The following is a 10,704-nucleotide window of genomic DNA, read 5'->3' as shown; positions in this document are numbered from 1 at the left end:
TAGATGTGTGAGAGGAGCCTCCGATTGGGCAGAGGGGACCAAAACAACTGTCTCGACGTCATGAAAAGGTTGCAACCACAGGAACTGAAGCCCAGCCTCGTTTCATTCTCATCAATATAAGCGAGTGAATTGTTGCTTCCCCCCACCTGCACTGTCACACCTTTGCAAAGCCACACAGGGAAAACTTACTCAAGGTGTGTGTGTTTTTTATTTGTCATTATTTCTATTGATTTGTGAAACGTCACTTCATCAGTGCAGCTCCCACAGGTGCATTTTAGCTTTTGCTCCCAACAACACATCAGCACCTCCCATTAATAAAAGCCGGACTGATTTCCAATTTCTTGATTTGAGAGGAAACACAAGTAGCTCGCTGTCACCCATGATTTACAACAAGGTGCTGATTTCATTCAGCTCATTGGCCGTTGAGCGCGTGACGCCTTCGCGAGCAGGGCCCTGTGTCTCCGCAGCCACAGATTGATGCGAGCGCTGGTGGCTGCCTTATTAATGGAGTCCAAGAGTTATATCGCCCCGAGGAAATACAACCAACAGCCCGAGATTGAGCAGCTGTGGCATAAACCAAAGACCGAAACCCAATCATTCACACATCCCTTCGTAACAACAGCAGCAAATTTAGTCACAGGCCCGTTAGGCGCTATTGGAGTTTTGTCGTTGTGTTTGCGGTGGGATTTGAGTGCGAGCTGCGCAGTTTGATTGCTCGCAATGATTTCTTTGCTTCATCTGCAGTGGAGACGTAAAGTTGCCCTTCTATGCAATATGTAAATTAAGCATCAAGCGTAGATCCAGAAACAACAAAAACAGCTCCAAACGGGCGCAAAGTTTGAACTGCACGAGTGTGTGTGGTAAAGTATTAAAGTGCACGTGTTTTCCTGCAATTATCTAAGTGGAGCTGTTTACTGGAGCTCACAGACAGAAAATTTTAGTCTTCAAAGTCAGAAACTTTCGGCTCCGTGGACAGCTCCACTCGCCCATTGATCACTACCAAACCCTCAATAAAACAATCCTTCAGCACAGGATCGCAATGCGCACTTACTCCTGATTGGCTGATGCACACGCCACGTGACATCTCTCGCCTTCACGAGCCGGAAACTCCTTCCTTTCTCTCTCTCTCTGTGAAGTCCAGTGAATGAGAGCCGTGCTCGTTAATTCAAGCCACAAATCGCACACAGTCTATGGGAGTCTATGGACTCTTTTCTGTAAGGCAGATAAAACAGCCTCCATTGAAGCTGAATAGTCATTTCTTCCCCCCACTTTATATAGAAAGCACTGCCAGATATCTTAGCCTTTCTCTGCAAAAAGGACAGCGCATTTTAGTTCTTGTAAGCATTTTGAGCGGTGTTTTAAAATTACACTGTAAGAACAGCAACATGTCTGTCCGCTTAGCTAATTTAAATATATGTTTACTTTGAAATGTCCCAACACTTTATTTTTGTAATAAGACATAAAAAAAGGGAGAAGATCTCATTTTAAGCGAATTCCAGATCTTAGGAAAAAACACAAGATCCAGAGCAATCATATGCATAATAATATGGGAAAAACGGGAAGTTATAAAATTAGATATTCTCGGTAATTTATATTAAGTTAAAAGAGTCTCTTAAAACTGCTAAAGCCTGGCGAACCCACCCAGGTACTGAGTTATGATCGAGTTACTCACTAATATTCAGAGGAACTAGTTATTGCGCCTCCTAGTGGTGGCACAGACTGGAGAGGGAGATTTCAGTGGACAAAGAGAGGAGAAGCACATATTCTAATGAGATGCTGGCAGCTGTAATGGTGTATCTTTTATCCTTTCAAAATGGCGTGCACCAAACAAGGAAGCATAAATATGAATGTGAATTCAAAACTAGAGAATAAACCCAGATAAATCGTTTTTTATTCATGCATTTTTGCTCTTTTGCTTTCTCATGTTGAATAACATACATACAGTTATATGAAAACCAAAGTGTTTCACAGGAGTCCTTTGGAAAACTTTGGGTCTTTGTAGAGCTGCTTTTAGCAACAATAACTTGAAATAATGGTTTTTGTGTGACTTTGTCAGTCTGTCACATCATTAGGGATGAATTTGGGTCCACTCTTCTCTACAGTGTTGCTTCTGTTCATTGAGATTTGTGGGCTTTATTTATGCACAGCTCTCTTAAGATCCTGCAGCAGGATTTCAATCAGTCACCTTTGACTCTAGAATACTTTGATATACAGAAGTCGACTCAGCCTCTGCAAGGTGCAGGTGCTGATATGTGCTAATATAATGTGTTTGGTTTTCTCCAAACATGGTGTTGTGCATTGTTGCCAAGCATCTCCATTTTGGTCCCATCTGTCCACAGGACATTGGTCCAGATGTCCTGTGGTTTGTTCAGGAGCAACGTTGCAAACCTGAGCCTTGCTTTCATGCTCTTATTAGACATGGAAGGCTTTTTCTTGGCGATCCTTCCAAACAAGCCACACTTGTTCAGGCTTTTTCTAATTGTGCTTTTATGAACTTTAACATTTAACATGTTAACTGAAGCCTGTAGAGTTTGAGATATAATATTTGACATATAACATTTGACTTTGGAATGAAGTTGCTAGGACATCAACTTCTGCAAAGAGTGTGACATTATGTTAACACACAGTTGAATGCTCCAGAGCAGCAAACTGCTAAAACTGATGCTTTTTCAGAGGTGCTCACACTTGCTGATGATCAATTAACTGAGTACCTTTGACTAGCAGCTCCTGGCTGCTACTTACCCTCTTAATTTCTTTAGAAACAGTAATGGAGTACTTAGTTTTTCACAGGACTACATGGAGTCATGTGAAAATTTTCTTTTTTCACATGACTGTATATACGGGCCTTTGCATTTATAATCTAAAAGGATGCTATCTCTGTTCATTCAGACATAAACTGTACTGTAATTAAGAGAACGTGTGTAGCTTTGATTCCGTCCACAGGAATGTGTGTTGAAATTTCCAGGATTAGATTCATGAGTTTTGCACCAGAGTTGTGTCTGTCCTCCTTTGTGCCATTTCTCCATTCTTGCCTCTGATGTACCTTGAAAGAGAAACATAATGCTTCCTTACACAATTACAGAGTCAGCACCAGTTTGCTCCGCAACTCCACGTGTTTATCTACTGGACTGTGTTTTGATCATACTGACAAGTAGGTTAGGAAAAAGTGAGGAGAGAAGCAAGCTGCAAAGTTAACAGCCTGCTTAGTCAACAGTATAGTTTGCTCCTTCCTTTCAAAGCACATCTGACGGAGTCGTGCACCTGAACCCAGTGTCACCAAAACAGATTCCTGAATGTGTTTATTTAGACGCTTTGCTTGCTGAAAAAGCATCGCTGGCTTTTAAATTTCAATGCTGACAATTAGTTTTAATGCATTCTTGCTAGGCACACATGTATCGTTTTACTCAAGGGCTTATTTTTAATAATGTCAGAGCCTCAGGTGACTTCAGATGACAAAGGATCAAAGGTTTGGTCCTGTGAAACCACATTTAAGCAGGGCTGTGGTGTCATTTTATTTACATTATTAAAAATGTATCCCATACACCTGTAAAACATGAGATCAGTATCGCTCAGTAGGCACCCTTTTATGAAACACATCCCCCCAGTTCTACAGTATATGCTTGGACTCGCTGGTACATTACAAGCATGTAAGCCGATCTAACTGCTGTTTTTTTTTTGACCTTTGCTTTCTATTGCGACTGGTGCTGTGGCTTAAAATTGAGACCTCTTGATTGCAGAGAAAACTGCAGCCAATAAGAGCAAGACACGTGGCTCTTGGTTTGATGCAGTTTGATGCAGTCAGCTGACGACACCTGATGACACCTTGGTACTGTGTGCCAGAGCTCCACAAAACACCTTTGAACTCATTTGCTGTGCCTGGCTTGTGTCCTTGCGTTAAACTGTAAGTGCAGCAGTCACACATGCACTCACGTACAGCTCTGGCCTAACTGACTGCATCTGCACCTGTTCATTCATATCCCTCCCCACAAAACCCAGTTTGTGACAAAACAGTATTAAAAACGCTCAAGGTGATACTGCCTTCAATATACTCTCTTAAGCCCAGTCACGTCCTACGTGTACAAATATGAATGTCTGCTCTTAATGTTTTTTTTTATTTTAAAATCCCCATTAAATATTAATTAATGTTTAAATTAATATATGACAAAAAAGTCTTATTATTGTTATTATCATTTGGTATCATAATGGAAGTTATCCTGCTTTTGTCCATCTGCACATAAATGATCAGTATTTCAATGTAAATGTGTGTATGCAATTATTTATATTGTGATTTTATAGATGGATAGATAGAGAAAGGAAAGTACTTTCTTGGGGCATTTCAAGATCAATGTCACCTGCCTCCATTGTGCTGGGAATGAATTAAACATGATTTATTTAGCTGTGAGTCCTATGGACACTGGATACCTGACTTGAGTGAGAAGCTTTAACTCCAGCATCATTTTGCATCTGTTTTCACTACAATTCCTCCTCTAATGTCGCTGATACCTGAATCCAGAGGGCTTTTAGGTGCGTCACACCTGACAGAAGAGCCATTTGTGTTGAGACGCAGATTTACTGGCAATCTGGTTTAAGTGGCACCTTCAAGGGCATGATGGCGCGTCATGGAACCTGGGATTTTCACTCTCGGGTTTCAAGCTTATTTCCATGAGGAAGAGTGATATAGTGCTGCTGTGCTCATTCATCTGTAAATGAGTCATTTGTAATCTGGAGAATGGGCAGCAACCATGCATGCATTGGCAGAAATTCGCAGCCTAATTGGTCTGTCTGACTTTTGTGTGTTTTATGGCAAGAAGACTGAAGATGAATGTGAAATACAAAGTGAGGAGTGAGGTTTCTGACTGCGGCATGTGGCATCAAGAAATGAAGATTTACTAGCAAAACACAAAGACATATTTTACGTATCCGAACATAATTAACATCAGTACTTGCAAAATCCTTTTATTAAACTTGCTTTGTTTTCATCTGTCTCTTTCCTGCCACTGGAGATTAGAAAATGTATCCACTGTGAGTGGCACTTTGAGGACAACCCTGACAAGCTCGCCATGTTTTTTCTTCAAATTATGTGTGCGTGTGTGCGTGTGTGTCTGACAAAGACAACCTGAAAGCACCACTCTTTGTCATTTTGTACAAATAATGGATACAGAAATGCAGCATCGCTCGAGTACATAATAGGACACTGCTTTGAGCACAGCAACTTAAATGAGGGTTTATCCCAAAGTCTGACGTCAGCTGTGCGTTTCCCCTTTGCTGTTCTTTGATCACTTCTGTAACCCCACCTACAGATAACAAAAGGAAACTTCTCTAGAATAATAATTCTGAGTTAAGCCTGGAGAGTCTAATTCTGGCCAGCATGGTGGTGCAGCGGTTAGTACTGTTGCCTCATAGCAAGAAGATCCTGGGTTTGGAGGTTCTCAGCCTTTCTGTGTGGAGTTTGCATGTTCTCCCACAGTCCAGAGACATGCAGTTAGCATGGTTAGGTTAATTGGAGAACTTGGGACTGTAAATATGAATAGCTGTCTGTCTGTTAGTCTCGTGCTAACCTAATTAGATCATGAGATGGTTGTGTGTCATTTAGAGGCTTGGCAGTGCAGGTACTTGTGGTACTTGTGGAAAAGGGCTTAAAGTGTCCTTGAGCAGGATACTGAACCCTAAATTGCTCCTCATTCATGATTGTGTGATAGTAACAGTTAGAAAGCACTTAAAGTTTGAAGATGGGCACATGAGCATTAGAACCAGACCACAGAGCAATGGAAGAAGGCGGTCATGTCCTATGAATTACATTTTCTTTTACATCACCTGGATGGTTGGGTGCCCGTGTGCTGCATACTGGGTAAAAAATAGGACCAGGATGCAAAACAACATGTTTGAGGTGTTGACTCGGCCTCCAAATTCTCTGGATTTAAATGAGCTCTTGCTATCATCTCGGTGCAGATACGTCAGCACACCTTCAGGGGTCTAGTGAGTCTATTCCACCAGTATAATATTAGACAGGCAGTCATAATGTTATGCCTGATTGGTGAAAGCACCAGTCTCTATTTGAGTTTTAGTTCCAGTTTTATTTCAATCCTTATTTGTGTTTCGGGGACTTCCTTGTCTGTCTTTCTTTCTCTTTTTGTGTGTGTGTCTGTGTGTGTGTGAGTGCTTCCTTTCCGGGTCTCAGGTATCTGCTCTTCCTGTTTTATTTTGGTAAATCCTTTTCTTTGTGCCTCTTTCCTATCTTTGTTCTTTTCCTGTCCTTGTGATGGGCCGCCCTGCTGTGAACTGTTTGTGCTCACCCTGGCCTCCCTTGTGTATATTTATTCTTTGTGCTTTCCTCCAGTCTTGATCAATTAACCAGTTTTTTCACTTCCTGTTGTGTGTTTCATGGTTTCTCGGCTGGCTTGGTTATACCTTCACTTTGATATTCTGTTTCACCTCTTTTGTTCATCTCTATGTTTAATTAAGTGATTATCACAACCTCGCCTCTCTGAACTATAAAAAGTGATTTTAGTTTAAATTCATTGAATAGAAGTAGGATTGTGATTGCTTTGTGTGTGCTCTAAGGAAGCCTATTCAACATTTTTCTTCAGTGTGATTCTCCATAGAGTCAGTGGAAGCGCTGATAGAGACCCCCCCCCATAATTTATTGCAATCATGTGCCTTTCATTTTAGCTGAAAGGGCTGATTCCTGCCAAGCAGGGTGCAGTGTTTCTGGAAATAATCAGCTGAGAGGAGAGGTTATAAAACTGTTAGACAGTTTAAGTCACCCTGACCAGACTGGAGTTAATGAGGATATAGAACGTGCGTGAACCTGAAAAGCTCCTTGTAAAGTGAACCTGTTAGGCATTCATTATTTATCGTGATCAAGCGTTGCCATGACTCTCCGTCTACTTAGGAGGACTTCACAAGTTTGGCACTAGTCCTTGAGTGTCAGTTTCTACTGCCAAGTGTTTCTGAGACAGCCTGAACAAAGAGTCCAGACTCAGAAATACAGGCACAGTGTTTGTTCAGAGTTATTTCCTGGGACTATAAATGGAGAAATGTTCCAAAATCTAAAGTCAGTGCAAGGGATGGAAGACGCAAAACATGTCACTGACACATGACAAGAGAAAACAACACAACAAAATATGGGTGTAGAAAACATGTTATTTCCACTTTTCACACTTCACAAGATGCTATTTTTCCTGTTTCTATCCTTTTATCTTCATCTGCTTATCCAATTTAGGGTCACAGGGGGGCTGGAGCCTATCCCAGCTGCCATAGGGTAAGAAGCGTGGTACACCCTGGACAGGTCACCAGACTGTCACAGAGCCAACACAGAGAGACAGACAACCATTTGCCCTCACATTTACACCTCTGGGCAATTTAGGATCAATAATTAACCCCACTCCACTAACTGCATGTCTTTGAACTGTGGGAGGATGCCAGAGCACCCAAACAGACCTCAAGCAGATACACGGGAGGAAAATGCAAACTCATCTCAGGCGACAGTGTTAACCACTGCACCACCGTACTGCTTTTCCTGTTTCTGTTACTATACATTCTTCTTATACCATACACAATACTAATGAAATCTCTGCTGTGGTTAAAAGTTTGCAAGAACCAAAACTGCTTGGATAAAAGTGAAGACAGTTTTGATAAATGCAATGGAAAGATAATAGCACTTATGAAAATGCTAAGTGACACCTCGGTTTGGAGCAGCTTCTCAGCCTGACTTCATTAAAGGCGCTCTTCACTGATTCATTTTGCACTTCTATTAAACTGGACGGCTCACAAGAGACCGCTTAAAACAAGAATGAGTTTTGCCTCCATCTTTTTGCGGGGACACTTTGGCTCTCTCTATATAGAATGTGTATTAATAATATTATTATTGCTATCGTTAGCATTAAGTGAACATTTGTCCTGCTGGTGATGCTAAATAAAAGGGCCAGGGATCACCAGGGTTAGGGTTTGTCTTCTGCATATCTGATAGTTGTTGGCACAGTTTAATCCGAAGTTCTTAGAAAATAGAAGAGAAGAGTCTCACCACTTTCCACCCACTCAAAACCATTCTGGACATTTATTTGAGCAGTCATTTTGAAGCATTATCTAAATGAACCTTAATTAAAATTTTCATGGAGACATAAAAAGTACATTTGTACAATCACCAGTTCAATCTGATAAATGCTGCTTTAAACCCACTGACTTTGCTTCAAATTAAGGTTTAACAAGCTTTCCCATTTTAACTTGTACTTCCACCCTTGTATTTGCTGTTTTAGCACAGATTTCAGTTCGATTTTCTTTCAATGGCATCTTTCTCTCTCTCATAACATCCCAGGTCCAACCCTGCCAGATAAAAGAAACAGTTCTCCTCCCTCACTTTCTAACAACACAAGCACAGACTTCACATATCAGTGCTGACCATTTTGGTATTCACACTGTGTAACCACTCTGTGCCAATCGAAACTGAAAACTTTTTACTTATCTGATCTGGTCTGAAAACACGAAAGGAGAACCCAGAAAAGTCCAAACCTGAATCTGAAAGTAGACTCTGTAGTTGATGGGGAGCAAGTGCAACTGGGTTAGCAATCATGTGACATGTAAGTTCTTAGAAGACTTGGTCAGAAACTGCAGAGCATGTTTAAATAAACCCAGCTTAAAGGTTCAGAACTTTTCAGAGCAGAGCCTAAAGGAGAGAGCATGAGTTAACAAAGAAAGTCGATGACCGCTGTTGTCCCCCCTGTTATTGCTGATGGGGTTTTTATGTTTTGTCAAGATAGCTAGCACAAAGAAAGCATCACTATGTTGAAGTGGCTTTGTAGCACTCAGCAAATGTACTACAAAGCCACTCCAGGTTATGGTGATAGTGTACCATGGGGCACATACTGTGGGCATGGGACCCATCTGGGGTTCAAGTCATGTTTCCTTGGTATAGCTGGTCTCAGTTAGTACACAACTCAAGTTTCACCAACACCATTTAAAACCTGTATATTGTATTTAGGTTGTTTGTTTTGTTTGTTTTGATGTCATAGATCATCACAGTATTTTGACAGAAATGTTCTCTGCACACAGGAGAGTGATGGGTAGGTGGCTGTGGTCACAGTTACTGGCTTATAAAGAAGATCTGGCTATGCTTCTCAGAGTGGGTAGTCTGATACAGAGACTCACAGCTATTCAAAATAACTTTTATCCAACGATGTGTGCAGTGTGTACAACACTGGTACTGGTTTTTTGCCCTGCATTGGTAGGTTTTTCATGAATATTGTGTATTTTTTGTATATGTATGTCGGTCTGCCTTCCTTGGTGAAATATATATTTATGTTTATTTTACTGAGTTCAGAGCCAGAACATTTTCCCCTTTATTGTCATTGTGTCTTTAGTGTTTTTCACTATTGACAACAAGTCAATTAGGAACCCAAGTTAGAGATTGAATCCTTTATAATTTGATCTGAGGGTGCATGTGTGGTTCTCCAAAGAAAGAAAAAACACGTCATTCAGTTCGCAGTAACTACTCCTTAAGAAAAGTCTTACAGCTTTTGTCTCATAAAATGTCAGCCATTTCTCCTTCAGTCAAGCTGAAAATACAGCCTCCCTGGCAGTTGCAAGAGCTTCAGTCACCAGCAGGAAACACACTTCCCCACAACCTTTTTTTTTGACGGTCTAGTCTCTCAGTGCTTTGTTAACAGTGTTTTTAGTCTGAAGCTGACTCTTCTTCCTCTCTGGAGGTCAGCTGTGTGACATCTGGCTGCGTCATGTGCCAAACACAGACACACTGTATCCTCGGGACTTTTGTCCTTTTTGGAGGACCGGCTTACTTTTGTGAACCAGATGTTATGTAACGAAATTTGTGCTTTTTACAGTGAAACTTCTCACTGCTGCTTTTGATCATGTCTTTTTTTTTTTTTTTTTTTTTTTTTAATCAATGTGACAAGTTTATATTTGTGATTCTGACTTTGGAACCAGAGTTTTGTAATAATAGGTGTGTTAGGCCACTCTTGTTTTTCTAGTGGAAACGACTGAAACTGCTTAATTTGGGTATCAAACCTAAGAAGCAGCACTTTGAATAAATACACACCTCTCTGTGCCTTCCAAAGACAGATGACTGTACACAGTTAGTCACAAAGGATTTAGAGTAAAAAAAAACCTTCCGCATGATATTTCTTTTATATGTACAAAATTTGAAAACCAATGTGTTTCTTTCTTTGCTGAAGAAGAATCTTCCAGCAGCATCCAGTTTCTCCTGTTCACTGTTTGTATAACTGAATGAGGTATGTGCAAACATTAAGGACGTTTTGCTGTTGGTTGTAGCTTAATGTTTACTGATGAATGACACTGAGGTTTTCACTGTCTGGATAGCTCATACATTTCCCCAAATCTAACCTTTCTTTTGAGAGTTATGGCTCTGTCCTCTGACATTAAAAGTTCTCTGAGAGGATTTTGTGTTTTGTGATGCAATTCTCCATTAAGCCGAATAAAAAGAGGTTAAAGGTTTTGGCTTAACTTCATAATCATGTCTTTGTCTCTCTCAGTGTAACTTTTTCAGACTTTTAAACAGATTGCAGGACAATAAATAACTTTTCTTTAGAGCAGCCTGTTAAGGGTCTCCCATGATCATTGGGCAGAATCCTTAAGCAAACAAAAGTCACACTCACATGACTTATTCCACATCAGATACATAACTTTTTAAGTTGTTGGTTTTGTTCTCGAGCACCTTATTCTTTGGCTCGC

This window comes from Oreochromis aureus, linkage group 7 (assembly GCF_013358895.1).
Source record: "Oreochromis aureus strain Israel breed Guangdong linkage group 7, ZZ_aureus, whole genome shotgun sequence".
Classification (NCBI taxonomy): domain Eukaryota; kingdom Metazoa; phylum Chordata; class Actinopteri; order Cichliformes; family Cichlidae; genus Oreochromis; species Oreochromis aureus.
The sequence above is the reverse complement of the archived record's forward strand: the minus strand, read 5'-3'. Positions refer to the sequence as shown.